This window comes from Puma concolor, chromosome C1, assembly GCF_028749965.1.
Source record: "Puma concolor isolate L17-30 chromosome C1, mPumCon1.1.hap2, whole genome shotgun sequence".
Taxonomy (NCBI): domain Eukaryota; kingdom Metazoa; phylum Chordata; class Mammalia; order Carnivora; family Felidae; genus Puma; species Puma concolor.
Window position 1 is genome coordinate 161,370,319 of NC_141674.1, and position 17,935 is coordinate 161,388,253.

Here is a 17,935-nt window from a genome sequence, read left to right on the forward strand (position 1 = left end):
TGTTATTGCTTCTAATCTGTATAAAAGACCACTAGCTAGATGCTCCCTTTTCTGCTATCTCAACCTTAGCAAATAAGAATACCATTTAGCACTTTGCTTGGCGCTCAGGAGATGCTAATGTTTAGATAATAAACTGAGTATTTGTACTTTAAATTTTAGCCTAGGTTCACAGCATGGACCACTCCATTCAAATAAAACTGAGAAAACCATGTAAAAATATGATCCCTTTGGCGACAACTGTTATGACATACGTGAATTTCCTTAAGTAAACGTGATTTGAGTATATTAGACACGTTAAGAGACAAAATACTAATTGTAAATACTTGGGAAGCATTGTGGACATGGGAATTGGTAAGTCATTTTTATAGGAAAATTTGATTTTTAGAAACAACAAATTGAGCAGTGGTTATGATTTTAACCATCTGAATGAAACAATGAGCTAATTATATGTAATGACTCACTGCTGTACTTTCAACACCTTCAGGGATCAATTTCACCCCAAAGTGAACAGAGCCAGCACCACATGTCCTGTTATCAAGCACTGACCTCTCTGATTCAAATGCAAAATGCTATTGCAGATGAAATTCACTGGGACAAAATGTTCAATAGAAAGATTACATTTCCAGTGGGGCAGAAAGATATTTGCCAGCATCTCATTAAGGCTTTGATACCAAGTCTTGGATTTCAATCAGCACTGAGATAGAATGGCAATAATCCAGTATCAGGAATGTATCTAGGGCTTTGTTTCCAGTAGCATTATGCATTTTTCCCATCTACAATAAAATCCTGAAAAAAATTTCTAAGGGAATAGATATGGAAAGAAATAACCTTGTAGTCATTTTAATGTCAGCCACAGAACGCATTTGGTGAAGCCTCTGCAGCCTGATAACTTTGCCTCTCACTAGGGGAGGAGAAGGTGACATCATTTACATTTAGCCCAACACGTGAAAAAGCCTGAAATTCTCTGCACCGTAAATGTAGCATCAATTCTTCCACCTTTGCAGCCCCACCACCCATCATTAATATAGTCTGGCCATTTTATCGCCGGCATTTTATCCTCTTCCCCTAGAAGTAATTTACCGACTTAATGGAAATGTGAGAGATTTGCTTTAACAGATTTTATGAATTTAAGCAAAAGGTCCCACTGAACATTTCCCTCTGGAGAGAGGTTATTCTTTGGCCAGGAGGCATTTGTAATAGTTCAGTAATCAAAAAAGAATTGCCTCAGGCTTGCTAATTTGCTCAGTCTCTTAAGTAACAAAAGGGTCTAAACTCTGCCTCTCAATTTAAAGTGAGCCCATAAAAGCTTCCAGCTTAGCAAGAAATCTAAGAATCCACAATCTGAGCTTTTAACCCCATTTCAATTTGTGCAAGTGTAATATCATTAGGGGCTCATTTCTACCAAAGAGTAGCTGTGGCTTTTCATAGAATTTAGTTCCTTAGAAGAGGTGGTGAGGTGGGCGAACACTTTGAAGAAGACAAACTACCAAAGAGATAAGGCTTGTTTCCCCTGAAGGATCAGAAGCTGGGAACACTGCAAATTTCATGGGAAAGTCTCTTTCCTATGAAACTTTTGGTCAAATGCGGCCAGGTAAGAATTCTGGATCAAATTTTGATTAGGGGGTGGAAGATTTAACTGCATTCTTCTTTGTTTGCATGGCTGCATTTGAAAAAGATACAATCGGGCAGAATTATGACACTGCGTCCACAGATGTATCCCCAGCATCTAGAATAGTGCCAGGCACTGAGACGCTCGGTAAATATTGGCTGAATGAATGAACTGTAATACAGCAGAGCCATTGTCATTGTTTGGTCAGGGAGAGACATGGTTTCTGCCTCAGGTTCCCTCAATATCCTGCCATTCTTGGACTGGCTTCTTTGGGCTGGTTGTTCCAGTTCCTCCTGCTTCCTGACACCTCTTCCTGGAACCAACTAATCAAAGCCCCCAACTTAGTGGGAAAATGTGTAACGAAGATTAAGGCCTCTTAACCGAGGAAACAAATAGAAGAAAACTAACGTGTAAATCCATAATCTTGCCCAACAACCTTGGAACTTAAGAAAAAAATTCACACAATTGAGAACCTGGGATAAGCATATTTGCTAGATTCCCAAGACAGTTCTAATTTCCCAAATCTTGTTTCACTGCCTCTTAAATCATTGGCTAACAAATGCTCATTAGACTAAAAGGCAGGGAAAGGAAAAAACTAAGATAGCAGAAAAGAGGGAAGAGGTTTTGCTAAAGCTTAATTGAACTGAATCATCTCCTCTGAATATGTCATTCTGGAAGTTAGTAAAACCCCCACCAAGTAAGCATGGACAGCCCATAAATAAGGTAAAAGGGTTAATAATGCAAGCTTAGGTGGTTCAGCATCTTCTGATATGCAAGGTAATAGCAGCAGTGATGAGACTAGCAATGGTTGGTTCGTAAATGTCCATGAAGAACCAACCGGACAGAAAACATGGCACTTCAGGCAACTGGGAAGGGTTCTGTTTGCCAGAAACATGAGCAAGACTTTTTCCTGACCAATACTATCTTCATCTCTGTTAAAATTCTTCCTGAAATATCCTGCCACGCCAGTACAGTTCTTCCTGATCACTCTGTATGGATACTCCCAGGAACTTCACCTGGCTTATCTCATTACTTGGTTAACTGGCTAAATCATACTGAAGTCTTTCAACTTTGAGAATCAAGGAATAAAACAAATACCACTTTGGTTAGAATAAAAATTCCTGTGGACTACTGATTGCCATAGGTGAAAGAGAGAGAGAGTAACACGTATAGGGATTTTGCCTCTGTAAATTATGCCTACATTTGTATTGTTTTGTTTTTCAAACTGTGGACAAATTTCTGTCTTAATATAATTTTTTCATTAATTAATGTACGTATGTAGTGTAAACAGTCAGATAATAATAAAGGGCTGTGCCACAAACCTCATCAACAATATCTGCTCTTTTACCTATTTGTCTTTGTTTCTACGTAAAATACTTGGGCTGCTATTTCTTGATGTTTTTCAGTTTTAGATTGTACTTGACTTCCCACTATGGAAAATGAGAATATTTTTCTTACCAACACATTCTCTCCCTCATCTCCTTTTCATCTTCCCATGCAGTTATAACATAATTTCATTCAATCGGCATTCAATGTTTCCATTATTATCGCGTTGTTAACATTATTCACCACAGGCTGCACAGCATACCATAAATACACTTTCTTTTGGTACAATGTTTGTTTTCTCTGGCAATAATTGCCTCAGATTTTCATTTATGTAGTTTTTCGGGATTCATCCCCCAACTCTCTGAAAGAAGTATAAACATCCTTCCAGTATATTCAGACACATGAAGTAATCTGGCAGTTCTGTTTTAATTGTTTCACTGATATCCAGCTGGAGTCCCACCTTTACCAGCTCCCATCTGGCGTGGTTGTGTCCAGGCCTGTTAAATGCTGAAAATTCCCTTCTCCCCTGTCCTATGTTGCCTTCTTTGTTTCCCAGCCTCTGTCTTTTTTTCTTGGCTTACTCGTTCTTGCAGAGCACTGTTACCAAATTTCTTTTCTTTCAAAGATTATAAACTTGTACAGGTGTATACACTTGTACAGGTGTTCTGAATAACAGTAATTCATGAGAGCTGCACTTCCTGTTTTGCAGAGGAAAGGTTTATTAATTATAAGGGAACGGGAATATACAGAATTAAACAATTACAGTAAACATAAAGAGAAGAAGTATAGAGAAGAATAAAGAAAGGTTTCTACATCAAATCAGGTACTCACAACATCCAACCTTTCAGCTAGGGAAGCCCTACAGTGAATAGCCTGGTTGGAGTCCCGATTGAGGGTCCCGGTGTCCTCCCCTCAGGTGAGGTTTCCAACTAACTATTCCCACCAGGGCAATATATACACTACCCGTGTGTGATCCATGGTTAGCATTAAGTTTGCCTAAGTGCAGTTGTGAGATAATCGGTTTTTCTTTCTTTCTTCTTCTGTTTTCTTTTTTCCTGTTTCTCTTGTCATCTCTCACAATATTAGGAGCCTTGGGTCTGCATGTTTCTCTTCTCTCCCTGATCCATTCGAGGGAGCCAGCCTGGTCTGCCTCAAGGAAGCGAGGCAAGTCAATCCCTCTTGATGTCAAGAATAGAAGGGCCAATTCTGATCCAGAGGCCAGATACGGAGCATAAGCCAACTAAGACCCCATGATTGCGTATGTGCAGTTCTGGGCAGAAATGCATGACAAGTCACCCGAACAAGTTCTATCCAGGACAACTGGCAACGAAAACTACTTGTTCACGGTTTTTGTTTTTTGTTTTTAGCTACGTATTTTTCAGACTTGAATTTTTTAAAGTATTTTTAATGTTTATTTATTTTTGGGAGAGAGGAAGAGAGAGAGTGTGAGTGGGGAAGGGGCAGAGAGGGATGGAGACACAGAATCCGAAGCAGGGTCCTGGCTCTGAGCTGTCAGCACAGAACCTGATGGGGGGCTGGACTCACAAACTGCAAGATGACCTGAGCTGAAGTCAGACGCTTAACTGACTGAGCCACCCAGGTGCCCCTCAGACTTGAATTTTAATGCAACTTGAATAATACCTGAACCTCAAAGACCACCAAAGCTCCTTAGATTACCCTTTGAGACTTTTACTGTATTAGTTCAGTAATAAACCAAAACACTAATCATAGTTAGACCTATTCTTGTTGCTGTGAGAAATACAGAGAAAAATATAAGACACGCAAGGAGTCTATACTCTGACTGAGAAGTGTGGTAGTCACAATAATGGCCTTCCAAAGACGGTCACGTCCTATCAGAATTTGTGAATATGTGCGGCCGGGTTTTTGTGCCGCAGAGAAAAAAAAAAAAAAAGAATTTGTGAATATGTCATTACATGGCAAAAGAGAATTAAGATGCAGATGGAATCAAGTAGGCTAATCAGCCGGCCTTAAAAGAAGGAGATGATGGTGATGGTGTTGGTGATGAATGCATCAAGTAGGTACAATGAAATCACAGAAGTCCTTAGATGTGGAAGTGAGAGGCGGGAGGTCAGAGTGTCAGAATGATGCAACACGAGGAAAATTCGACTGGCCATTGTTCATTTTGAAGGTGGAAGGTGGCCATGAATGAAGAGATACAGGTAGTCTCTAGAGTCTAGAAAGGACAGTAAAACAGATTCTCCCCTACAACCTCCAGAAAGGAACACAGCCCTGACAATAGTTTTCACCTCGCGAGAACCATGTCAGACCTCTGAACTACAAAACAGTAAAATATTAAATTTGTGTTGTTCTAAGCCACTAAGTTTGTGGCAATTTGTCACAGCAGCAATAGGAAACTAATGCAAGGAGATAAGATAAATACACAATTAGCAGTTTCATCAAGTAGGATTACGTAATTATTACAAGCTTAAATTGTGTAGCTTGTATGAAAAGCTGAAGGAGATCCAGAGATGTGAATATGTAGTAACATTCACTGAACATGTAAAAGATGCCAACACTATGTAAAATGCCTTAAATTTGACATCTCATTGGGTTAATTCCAGTGATTTGATAGTTGTAAAGGAAAGATGAAAAGTAGAGAAAGATATTTGCATCTTTGTAAGAGGCTTACATACTCTTCAGATGTGAATTTAAATGGAATTTGGATTGTTGTGCTCTTTTTAATTGTTTTGCAGCATGTTCCATTTAAAATAGCAATCATGGATGGGGCGCCTGGGTGGCTCAGTTGGTTAAGCACCCAACTCTTGATTTTGGCTCAAGTCATGATCTCACATTTTGTGAGACTGAGCCCCACATTGGGCTCTGTGCTGACAGCACAGAACCTGCTCTCCCTAGCTCTCTGCCCCTCCCCCACTCTTTCTCTCTCTCAAAATAAAATAAACCTTTAAAATGGCAATCATTTTTTAAAGTATGGCTGAGCATAGACCTCAGCCTTTTCAGTTGAAAGTAAATGACCCAACTCCATCTATTCCTTTTAACCATTAAACACACAGAGACACAAAGACATACATCTTGACTCAACTAGCCAGCCTCCAGAAGTGTTGGGGGGAAGTCTGTAGACTGAGAGTATCTCACATGATGTACATTAACCTGGTTGAGTTTTTAGTATGTGAACAAATATGTTCAAATCTCTTGATGAAGGTACCTACTCTCTCAGCCGTTGACGCATGCCACCTGAAACCTAGTTTCAAAGACGGAAAATTTGTTCTAGTTCCCTAAATTACTCTGTTGAGTCAGCGGTTTTATTTTCTCTTACTAACTAGAGTTTGTCTTGGAGCTCTAGAAATTGATTACTTATTTGGGCACAAACTTACACCAAAGAGCAGAATTTAGCATTGACTCCTCCCTACTGAACAAGATTAACCCTTCACGTGAGGATAAGGCAAGACTTAAAGTCACCTTGATGAAATCCTTCTAAAACAATTCTACTTTAAAAGCAGTGCAAGAAAAAAAAAAAAAAAAGCTCACCTATGCATCCCTTTCACGTACTACGGATATACCTTGCTATATTTTTGCTTTTCTTTACAATAAGCTGTTCCAGTTGTCTCGCCTATGGGTATTCACAGACATATAATCTTTTCTCTGAGAATCTGAACTGTTGTTAGTGATTAGAATTCTAAGGCAAATATGCCAAGAAATGACTACAAGGGCCTGATTATCCTATAAACACTCTTCAGTTGTTGATTATTTGTCACAGTCGTCCTTGGCAACAAAAGCTTCCCTTCCCTCCGTGAGAAGTTGCAATAATGTTTTCACTTGAGGCTCCATTTGCCAGGGTTGTGTAGGTATTCTCGGTGCTGGGAGTGCTACTACAGTGCCAAGAATATGGGAGTTTTAAAAAGAGGAGTATGGGATCTCCAACATGACATTGAACAACTCCCTCATGGGGGTGCCTGGGTGGCTCATTCGGTTAAGCGTCCAGCTTCAGTTCAGGTCATGATCCCATGGCTCCCAAACTGGAGCCCCGCATTGGGCTCTGTGCTGACAGCTCGAACGAAGCCTGGAGCCTGCTTCGGATTCTGTGTCTCCCTCTCTCTCTGCCTGTCCTCTGCTCGTGCTCGCTCTCTCTCTCTCTTTCTCAAAAATAAATAAACATTTAAAAAGTATTTAAACAATTCTCTTATGTAAATTAAGACATTCCTTGTCTGGCCTCTCCCTGGTTGCAAGTTCTTGTGGTTTACAGCAGTTAGAGGAGAAAGAAAAATGCATCTTCTTTCCTGGCCGCTTGGTTGCATATGCCATTTGAAGAGAAACATCATGCATTTACAGTGCAAACCTTTTTTCTATACATGACCCAGACTTGAAAAGAGAAACTACACCAAAATCCAAGGAAATAGAAGAAAAGAAAATCAGAGGAAGCTGGAGGTCAGTAAATGTATTAAAGGATTAGGGGCCAAGGAGGAAAGAAAAGAATTCTAAAAGACTCAATTCATTAGATTAGATTGTTTAAGCAAGCCAGTAAGCAATGGGCTTGGGAAGCTCTAGGGTTTTTGTTTTGTAATGTTTTTACATTTTTAGCCACTTAATAGCTGAGTTACATATTTGGTCAATGAATGTCAAGTCAGTAGAGCATATACAATTTCAAGTTCTTAAAGATTCAAGGTGAGGGAATAATATCTAAGGGAATATTTTGGTTAAGACAATTAGGACTTGAATAATATCTTCCTCTGCTTCTCAAAATAACAAAATCTACCTTCTGGATTTGGATACGATGTCTTAATTCTACTCTATCCTATTTCTCTAGGGATATTGAAGGGGAAAATGTTGATCCTTTTTTTCTTTTAGTAACTGTTGAAAGTGAACTGAGTGAATGGCAATAACTCTTTAGGAGAAGTTTTCAGAAAAAGGAAATTTTCAGTTTCATGATTAAATTATGAACTAAGAAAGCAGTGTCATCTATTTTGTCTTTTTTAAGTTTGTTTATGTCTTTTGAGAGAAAGATACAGCACGAGCAGGAGGAGCAGACAGAGGGAGAGAGAATCCCAAGCAGGCTCCGTGTAGTCTGCATGGAGCCCGACGCAGGGCTCCATCCCATGAACCATGAGAGCATGACCTGAGCCAAAATCAACAGTCAGATGCCTAACCAACTGAGCCACCCAGACCCCCTGTGTAATCTATTTTAGATGGGTAATAATACTTAAGTAAGTATAAAAAGCAAAGATTTTATCTTGTTTTCCTAGCTGCAGAAGATTCTATTCAATTCACTGAAATACAAAGGAATAAAAGAGCTAACATTTACAGAGTGCCTACTGTGTGGTTCACAAAGCGCCTACTATGCTGTGGGTGCTGTGTGGTCATTTACAGTACATGTAAACCTCAGTGAGGTGCTAATATCCTCATTATTCAGATGAGAAAACTGTGGTTCAGAGAAGTGAAGGAACTTGTCTGAGCTCATATAATTTGAAATTGACAGGAACAACAACAAATCCAGATCTTAGTCCAGAACATGTCATCATTCCACCCCCACTCTGTGCCCTCAGGGAGCTGTCTGGTGGTGGAAATGACAAGCACTCAAAAACATATAACCAAACTAATAATATAAATACCTTTAGAGATGGTGCTTGGTGCTTCAAAGGAGAGTCAGAGAGAGAGAGAGAGAGAGACAGAGGTCATTGGGTTGGAAGTGGCAAGCCTAGGCTTGGCCTGAGTAGAGCATGGTTTGGAATGTTTTTGCACAACAGAGGGGCAGCCATCCCACCCAAACCCTTCAGCCTCGCCTTGGAGTCCTGCTGACCAGTGGAGACACATCTGATTAGGATACATCAGCCAGTCACATCTTCCTGAAAAAAAGTCTAGGTCCAGGGCATTTCTGACTTCCACCATGCCTACCTGCTTGCTCTCGCTCTTGCCTGGCTCACCGGCCACGTCCGTCGTATCCGCTTGCTGCCTTTCTCTCTAACGCCAGCCTCGTTGATTTACTCTCAGTTCCTCAAACGCTCCAAGCTCCCTCACACCTCCCTCCCGCGTTGGGACTTTTGCATGTGCCTGTACTTCCACTGTGCTTCAGCACTGCAGTGTACTTCAACACCTCCCCTCCACTTCCCCACCCCTAATCCATCAGGCTTTTTAGATGGAATTCCCAGAAATGGACTCTGGCTGATTTAAACTTAAGAGGAATGCATTGGAGTATATTGGGTGGTTCACAGAATTTCCAGGAAGGGTGGAATACCCAGATTTGGAGAACAGGAAAAAAAACAAAGCCAGACAAATGGAACTTCAAGCAAAATCAGACCTAGAACCAGTCTGAAGAAGCTGCCTTTGCCCCTGAATGCAAAGCTCTCTTAGACAAAGGAATCCTGGAGTCATTGCTCTAGAAACTGAATGCTGCTACCACAGTCATTGCCACTAAAACAAATTCTTGGCACTGCTTCTTGGTATCACTGGCTCCTGCCTTGAGCAGGTAACTCTGTTTGTCCAAGCCTGGGTCATGGGCCTAAACCCCAATGCAAGGAAGGCTAGGAAAATGAGTTAATGGGCTTTGGAGAATCCTGCCTCCTACCAGGACTCACGTAGTGGAAAGGCCTCAAACATAGGAAAGGAATTTGGATACAAAGTGGCCAGAAAATCCCATCCCTTCTTCCCCTGCTTGCCTTTTTCAGACTGGCCACTTTAGAATTCAGATCTTTGTTGTAATAACTTGACCAGTTAAGATCAATAGCTTGATCTTAAAAGATCTTCCATCGGTTATTATCTGCACCAGGCTTGTTCCTTCACAGCACTTAGCACAGTTGATCACTCTTCATTTGGACTATATGGTTCGTGAGTATAGGGACCTTGATTGTATCGTTCACAATGTTTCCTAGTACCCAGGATCATGCCTCACCCGGAGCACTGTCACTAAATAGTTGTTGAATGAATGAGTAAATGTGTTAATACTTGGAAGGCAGAGACTCTATCTGCTTAACTTCCTTTAGATTAAATGTAGCTTTACATTGAAGAAGGAATTTCCACAAATTATACTGGGAATTAATTGGATAACTATAAGCCAGAGCCACAGTCTAATTAATCAGCACAATACCGTATACAATTTTGCATTTCCATTATTTTTTTTATTTGGTGGTAATATTTACCTAACTGGCACGTGATCATGTTATGGATTTTCACTCAGCAATTTCTGTTCAGAATTGGCCACTTCTCTTACCTGAAAACCTAGAGATTAAAAAAAATACTTTTAAAAAACGCATATCGTGTTCTCTGTAACAAATCAGATATAATCTTGTGTGCTATTATATGTCAAGTGTTTTCTTATACAGAACTTCATAACTGAAATCCAGAAGTGGCAATAGTGACTAATGACTTTCCACCTCTGTCATTATACCTTTGTAGGAATGTCTTCCCCACCGTTACACTGTTAGGTCTCTTAATGGTGCTTACCTGGTGCTTTTACCAACTATAGCATCTCAGTAAATATGTTTTTAATTCACCACTAGCTTTACAGTAATGAGCGTAGCCACTCAGTCACCACTTCCAACAAGCTGGCTCCTGGCCCTGTGCCTCTGGAGTCTGAGCACGGTTTAATCTGTCTCCACCACAGAATCTGAGACCTTGACTTCTAGGGCTTGTCTTACAGATCTTTGCATTTTCCAAAATGTTCAACATAGGTCTGGACACACATTGTTACTTGGTGAGTGTTGGCTGCATGAGGCTAGTGGCTATTTTAAAATCTCTTTTAAAGGTGCATGTGTTCTATCTCCACAATTGGTATAGTGCTCTGTAGGCATTGCCTATGGTCACTGCAGCTGCCTCCCTGTCCCACCACCCCGGGAACTCTAGAGCTTATACTACATGGGCTTTTAAGGATCCTTATCCTGCTTACAAAATTGTGTGCAGGGGCACCGGGGTGGTTCAATTGGTTAAGCGTCTGACTTTGGCTCAGGTCATGATCTCACAGCTCCTGAGTTCGAGTCCTGCATTGGGCTCTGTGCGGACAGCTCAGATCCTGGAGCCTGCTTTGGATTCTGTGTCTCCCTCTCTCTGCCCCTCCCCTGCTCATGCTCTGTCTCTGTCTCTGTGTCTCTCTCTCTCAAAAATAAACATTTAAAAAAACGTGTGCAGTATTTTGTGTGTAGGTGAATTTATTCAAGGAGAGATTGTGTTTTTCACCCACCTGGCTAATGAGTTAGAAAAGTTTAAGAACTACTGTTCCAATGGCTTCTAAATCTCAAATTATCTGTTGGAAGTATAGGTAGAGAACGATTCTCCCTACATGCATCTATCCCTGTATTCCCTGGAAAAGTAATAATAGTTGTAACAGTAATAATAATAAACATAAACATCATTGGACACTTACTATGTGATAGTCACTTTTCTTAATACTTTTCATGTATTTCTTTTTTTTTTCCTTATTTCACCCTGAAACCCCATGAAATAGGTGAGTCGGCTACCAAAATTCTGTTTTAAAATATAAATTAGAACATGTAACAGTTCTGGTTAAAAATGTATAGGGGCGCCTGGGTGGCTCAGTCAGTTGGGCATCCAACTCTTGGTTTCAGCTCAGGTCATGATCTCACGGTTCGTGAGTTCAAGCCCCACATCTGGCTCTATGCTGACAGTGCAGAGCCTGCTTGGGATTCTCTCTCTCCTCTCTCTCTGCCCCTCCCCCACTCGCACTCTCTCTTTCTCAATATAAATAAAAAAAATTTTTTTTAATGCATCAGTGGTTCTCTGTTGCCATTAAGATAAAACCCAAACTTATTGGCATTTGTATGGTGGATGCTGACTGTTGAGTCCACCACTTTTGCACAGTGGGCAGCTCCAAGAGGTAGACTCTAGACCAAGGTCCTTGGGACCCAGATGGCAGCAGTTTTCATTTTTGTTTTTAAACAGCAGAACCTTTGGGGTACCTGGATGGCTCAGTCAGTTACGCATCCAACACTTGATCTCAGCCCAGCTCATGATCTCACATTTTGTGAGATCGAGCCCGGCATCGGGCTTTGTGATGACAGTGTGGAGCCTGCTTGGGATTCTCTCTCCCTCTCTCTCTCTCTCTCTCTCTCTGCCCCTCCCCTGCTCACGTACTCTCTCACTCTCAACATAAATAAAAAACATTAAAAAAAAAAATCTTTAGGGGCGCCTGGGTGGCCCAGTCAGTTGGGCGTCCGACTTCGGCTCAGGTCACAATCTCGCGGTCCGTGAGTTCGAGCCCCGCGTCGGGCTCTGGGCTGATGGCTCAGAGCCTGGAGCCTGCTTCCGATTCTGTGTCTCCCTCTCTCTCTGCCCCTCCCCTGTTCATGCTCTGTCTCTCTCTGTCTCAAACAAAACGTTAATAAAAATTTTAAAAAAATCTTTAAACAGCAGAATCTTTTTCTTTTTTATAACTAACAAAACCATTATTAACCCCAGTATGCAAGATAGGTAAGACCACCAGTGTTTTATCGACATGGATTTATTTTACACATTCAACTTTATAATATTTAACATCTACTTCTTATATAAGTTAATAAAACAACACACTTTTGATAAACACAAACATTTGAAATGGGGTTAATGGGATTAATTGCAGTCTTAACAGCATGTAAACTTTGAGGAAATTTGAATCAGAGGCTTATGGACTTTCTAAAATATTTGTGCAGGATTCTGGGATTCTGCGGAACACAGTTTGACAAAACACTTTAGCATTAAGTTCTTCCCACAAGGCAACCCTTTCTCAGCCTTAACTGTTCAAACACTGCTAAAGATGCCATATTCTTTAATGTCACATTTCCTATGTCTGTTATGTGGATGATAGCATGCTTCCTGAGAATATTTGAATCTTTCTGACAGGTTTTTATATCCATGCCCATGTGAACAACTTTCTCTCCTGGACCATCTAACTCTTCTTTGCCAACTCCTCTTCTGGGTCCTGTTGTCTCACTACCCAGAGCCATTCACTGTTAACATATTGGTGAATTTCCCTCTAGTTTTTTCTCTGCATAATTGTTTACAAGTACTTGAGATCATACTTTATATATAAGCTTATATTCTTATATTTTTCACTTACATTATAACAAAGGGCTTTCTCACATCATCAATTCTTCAGAAACATAATTTCAGCAGTGGTAAATGTTTCCACCATATTGCTTATACCACAATTGACTTCAGTTATTCTCTAGTTGGACATCCAGATTGCTTCTAATTGTTCACAATTATTTTTAAAACTCATGACAATGTTTGTAAATACTCTTTTTAAAGTTATTTTTGTAAAATGGACTTTCAGGCATTGAACAAACTGTTTAATGATGCAAACCTTTTTTTTTTTTTTTTTAATTTTAGAGAGAGAGAGAGAGAAAACTCCAGCAGGAGAGAGGGGTAGAGGGAAGAGAGAGAGAATCCTAAGCAGGCTCCATGCACAGCCCAGAGCCCAACACAAGGTTCGGTCTCACAACCCTGGGATCATGACCTGAGCTGAAATCAAGAGTGGGACCCTCAACCAACTGAACCACCAGGTGCCCTGCAAACATTTTTTTAAAAGTTATTTTCCTAAAGGCTGCAACAAAGTGTAAGCAGGTAAGAACATCTGTCTACTTATTGAGACCTAGAAGTTTTATATAGTTTCTAACTTGATAGCTACAAAGTTATATTTCCTTGTTTAAATTTGCATATCTACACTAGTAGGAATTGAACATTTCTACACATATTAGCCATTTGTAGTTACTCTATTGCAAACTATCTTTTTCTTTGCCTACTTATTTCCTAGTATACTAGTAATTTTTCTATGATTTCTATCAGTTCTCTGAACGTCAAAAGTAATTCATAAGTAGTACACTCATTGATCTAAATGTTTTGCTACACAGCTGCTGGAAAACAATATATCAGGCATCATTCCTATTTTTCCTTGTTTACTTTGTTACATTGAGAAAAGCGAGATTCTAGTTTGTGACATCTGAACTATCAGAATTGTAAATCTGTAAGGTCCAAAGTAATAAGTACCACTATAATTACATTGTAATTCATCCAAAAGCCAATGACTATTTCTTTTTTTTTTTTTTAATGTTCATTTATTTTTGAGACAGAGAGAGGTTGAGCAGGGGAAGGGCAGAGAGAGAGGGGGACAGAGGATCCAAAGTGGGCTCCATGCTGATAGCAGTGAGCCCGATGCAGGGCTCGAACTCACGCACCGTGAGATCATCACCTGAGCTGAACTGGGACACTCAATGGACTGAGCCACCCCAGCGCCCCCCAGTGACTATTTCTTGAGAACCCATTATGGGCTAGACATTGTTCTTAGGTCTAGGGACATAACGGCACTAAGCGAGATAGGGCCCCTGCAGTTTACTGTCGGATGGCACAAATACCGTTCTTTTGAAAGTGTGCAATTATTCAGAGAAAAGCTTCTTAGGCAGTAGGTCAAATGATGAGGGGGCTACTAGTGAGAGAATTATAGCCGGCACCCAGTGACAACTGATGTAATAACCTCTCTGGCCCCAAAGTCCTAGAAGCTGACAGTTGAGATCATCTAATTCCACCTATTGCTTCATTTCTATTCCAGTCTCTAAGATTAATTAGGTCCAGGGTCAGGGATATAAGGACTATGGGACTCATACCTCTTTGTCTGCCTAGAACCACCCTTAATGTTAATCCACTTCTCACCATGTCTTCTAGCTACTTATTTAAGGCCATGTGTGACCAAATCCCTGCCTGCCATCCCAATTCTAGGAACATATCCCTCCCTTGCTGGCTTCCTTCATCACTACCTAATTTTCTCCTTACTCTATTAATTCTTTGGGCCCAGGGCTCTCTTGGTTGGACTTTATCACTGTGGCTGGATTCTTGTTTCCTGCTGCTGCATTGCTCTCAAGAAGACCATCTGCCTGGATCTGATGCTCACTAGTCATGCTTGCTGCAGCCTGCTCACTTAGCATCACAGATGTCTTTCTGTTGCCTCCAGAAAGCATTTAGGAAATGGAATCAACAGTGGTAGATGAGGGAGATATGAAGCCCGAAAAGGATGATTTTGCAGGATTGTGCTTGGATGACTGAAGGAATGATAGTTTCATTCTGTGAGACTGGAAACGGAAGGAGCAGGTTTGCTGGGGAAAATGACAGGTCAGTTTTGGACATGTTGAATTTGAGGCTTGCCTGTAGGATCTCCAGAAGATATCCAGTGGAGAGTTGGATGTATGTCTCAAGAGCTCAGGGGATAGTGTTACATTGTATAAATATCTTTCAGTGTATAAGTGTAAGTATATTTATATATCACATATATATTATAGTCATACATACACACAGACAACATTTTAAAAGCTAAGTGTCTGTCAGTGATCAAGATTTCTGGAAAGATCACTGAGCAAAGTTCTTTTCCCATTATGCAAATCTGTACATTTTGTTAATCAACAGTTCTGTATAATTAGAAGCTCGTTTCCATGTTAACGTAGAAAGTCTTAACCACACTGAAATTTGCCTAAAGTCAGTAAGGTCAGATGTTGAATAAATAGTGATTCAAAGAGGAATATTACAGATCAAGGCTTCTAACCTGAAACTTAATCAATCCGGGTCTGACTTGAGCTTTACGCAGGGTTTGTGTTCGTTTAACAATGTTTCGCCTGCCAATCAGTAATTGTTTTCCACCCCTCCATTCAAAAGACAACATATTGAATACCTAAGAGAAACTTTAAAACAACAATACAAGATCTGATTCTACCACAAGAAACTAAATCAATACAAGAAATTCTGGGGGCAAAAGAGTATCTGCCTACCACACTTGCAGGGGGAGGGTCATATACTCCTTTAATGGGGCACTCATAATTCCCATCACAGTTAATGGGAGTTGTAGGTGTGTACTAGGAGGTGCGCAAACCTTGCTGTCTCCATCAGAAAATGATTCCTTTTGTGTTGATCTTCTAGCTGTGTTTTCATTCTACCTTTTAAAACCATTACACCTAACAGAGTTTTGAGTGCATTATAGGTAACTTTAAGAAGCCATCATTATCTTCTCTCTCTTAACCACATAATAGGGGGTAGAAAAGTGAGAGCACAGTATATGCACCACGCTGAGGAGAAGGAACTTGCCTTGAATTTTTGAACCCTCAGCCTATTTTCTGTAATGCTCAGTGGTGAATCACTCTTAAGTGCTCCATCATTCACTAGGATATGTGCTTCCTGCCAAAGGTTACCAGATTACAAAAGTATCCTCAGCTCAGAAGGGACTCATAATTCACCATCACCTTATTTTGACACTAAGAGAGAAAATATGTGCATCAAGACAAGTAGAGGAAATAATGAAAAAAAAAAAACTGTATTAAGTTAACAATGCAGCAAACACTCCAAAGGGAAAAATACAGACTAGAACAATAATAAGGATAATAGAAAAGTAATGCTATTAAATTATGAGGAGAGATTTGCTGGCCAGCTCATGAACACTCCCCTGAGTGAAGATAGTTTCTTAAAGAACTTCATTTAGGCATGAGAGGAAATGGGGAAGTTAAGATAGTTCCCAAAGTTGGAAGAAAATAGGTCGTTGTGCCAATATCTGAAGGACAAAGTCAAATACATTTCCTGAAGGTGAAGGAAGTATCTGGAAAATATTAACAACACAATGACTTGGAAGGAGATGTTAACATGCAAAAGATGAACAATGTAAGGTCACAGAGGCAGGGTGGTAGAAAACTCAGGAACTTAAGACAATCAAAGTGAAATGTTAGAGGATTCACATGTAGAAAAAAAATGAGAGACACAATATTTATGAAAAGGTCCTGAGAAATGCTGTATGCTCTTTGTCTGGTAAAAAGGTCATAGGAATGTATGTCTTAAATTTTAGTTCATCTCATTTTAGCAAAGTTACAACCAAACGAATGACATTTACAGAAGAACACTAAAAGTGTAATTACCAGAAAGCTTCATGCATTGCTAATGCAGCTACAATTTTCTTTTTTGCAACATAATTTCATCATAAACTTTGATGAAAATGCTATCACAAGGTTGTCAACAAACATTTTTAAATGCTATGGCTGGCTACCTGGGAAAGACTTACTGAAGGCCCTACAATATATTGAAATGCCTGGATCACTAAGTAAATGTAACGCGTTTCTATTCCTTGCAAATTCCTTCCTCTTCTGATCTGGGTGTTATATCTTTCTGATGGTTTATATGTTCATTGGTTTAAGGGGCACAGTTCAATATGCTCCTTTTTTCTTTACTTTTTTTAATTGAATATAATATACATATACATACATATATATACATATATATGTATGTATATGTGTGTGTGTGTATATATATGTATATGTATGTATATATATATATATATATATATATATATATATATATAGTAAAGAGGACCCTTTATAAGGGTAGAATTTTTTTTTTTACAAATTATATAAATCCATAAAATTATACTTTTACAATGTGCAATTGTACAATATTTTATAGGTCATATAAATTTGTGTAAACTACACCCAAATCAAGATGGGTAACATTACCAGCACCCCACAAACCTCCCTATGTCCCTTTCCAGTCAATACCCCCATACCTTAATAGCTACTAATCTGACTTATAGCATTAGTTTTGCCTACTTTAAAATTTCATATAAATTAAACCCTGCAGTATGTTCAATGTTACATTTATAAAACTTTCTATAAGTGGATATATTGAGTTCAAGTGTAACGCTGGATATGAATGTGTTCAATAAATGCACTTTCCCTCTATTTCTAACCTCTCTTACAAACTATTCTGAGAAATTTTAAAGTGCAACCTCTCCAACCATTCCCTTAAAACAAAAAATCCCTTCAGTACTAATGCTTACTATGCTCCTCCTCAGCCCTGCCAACTTAAGTAGCAACGACATAGTGGTTTGAGTTAAGTAATGTGGAGTATTAACTTTTCTTAGCCATTACAGTCTTTCTAATCAATGTTGATAATAAGGCTTTTTTTAAGTGTTAAAAATGAAATAAAACAAAAAAATGTGTGGGTTTTGGTTTTGGTTGTTGTTGCTGTTGTTGTTTACACATTGACACATTAAAAAAAAAAAATTCAAACGGGCCATTG

The 17,935-nt window shown here is 39.6% G+C and overlaps 1 long non-coding RNA gene across 2 annotated transcripts in view; it reads left to right on the top strand.

Annotated features, from left to right (window-relative positions):
- Positions 1-17,038, top strand: part of LOC147578529 (uncharacterized) — an 87,098-nt gene extending 70,060 nt beyond the window's left edge. For both annotated transcript variants that reach the window (XR_015255305.1, XR_015255303.1), the window contains exon 6: positions 13,230-17,038. This is a non-coding gene — a long non-coding RNA (uncharacterized LOC147578529). The remainder of the gene's footprint in view (positions 1-13,229) is intronic.
- The last annotated feature ends 897 nt before the right edge of the window (positions 17,039-17,935 follow it).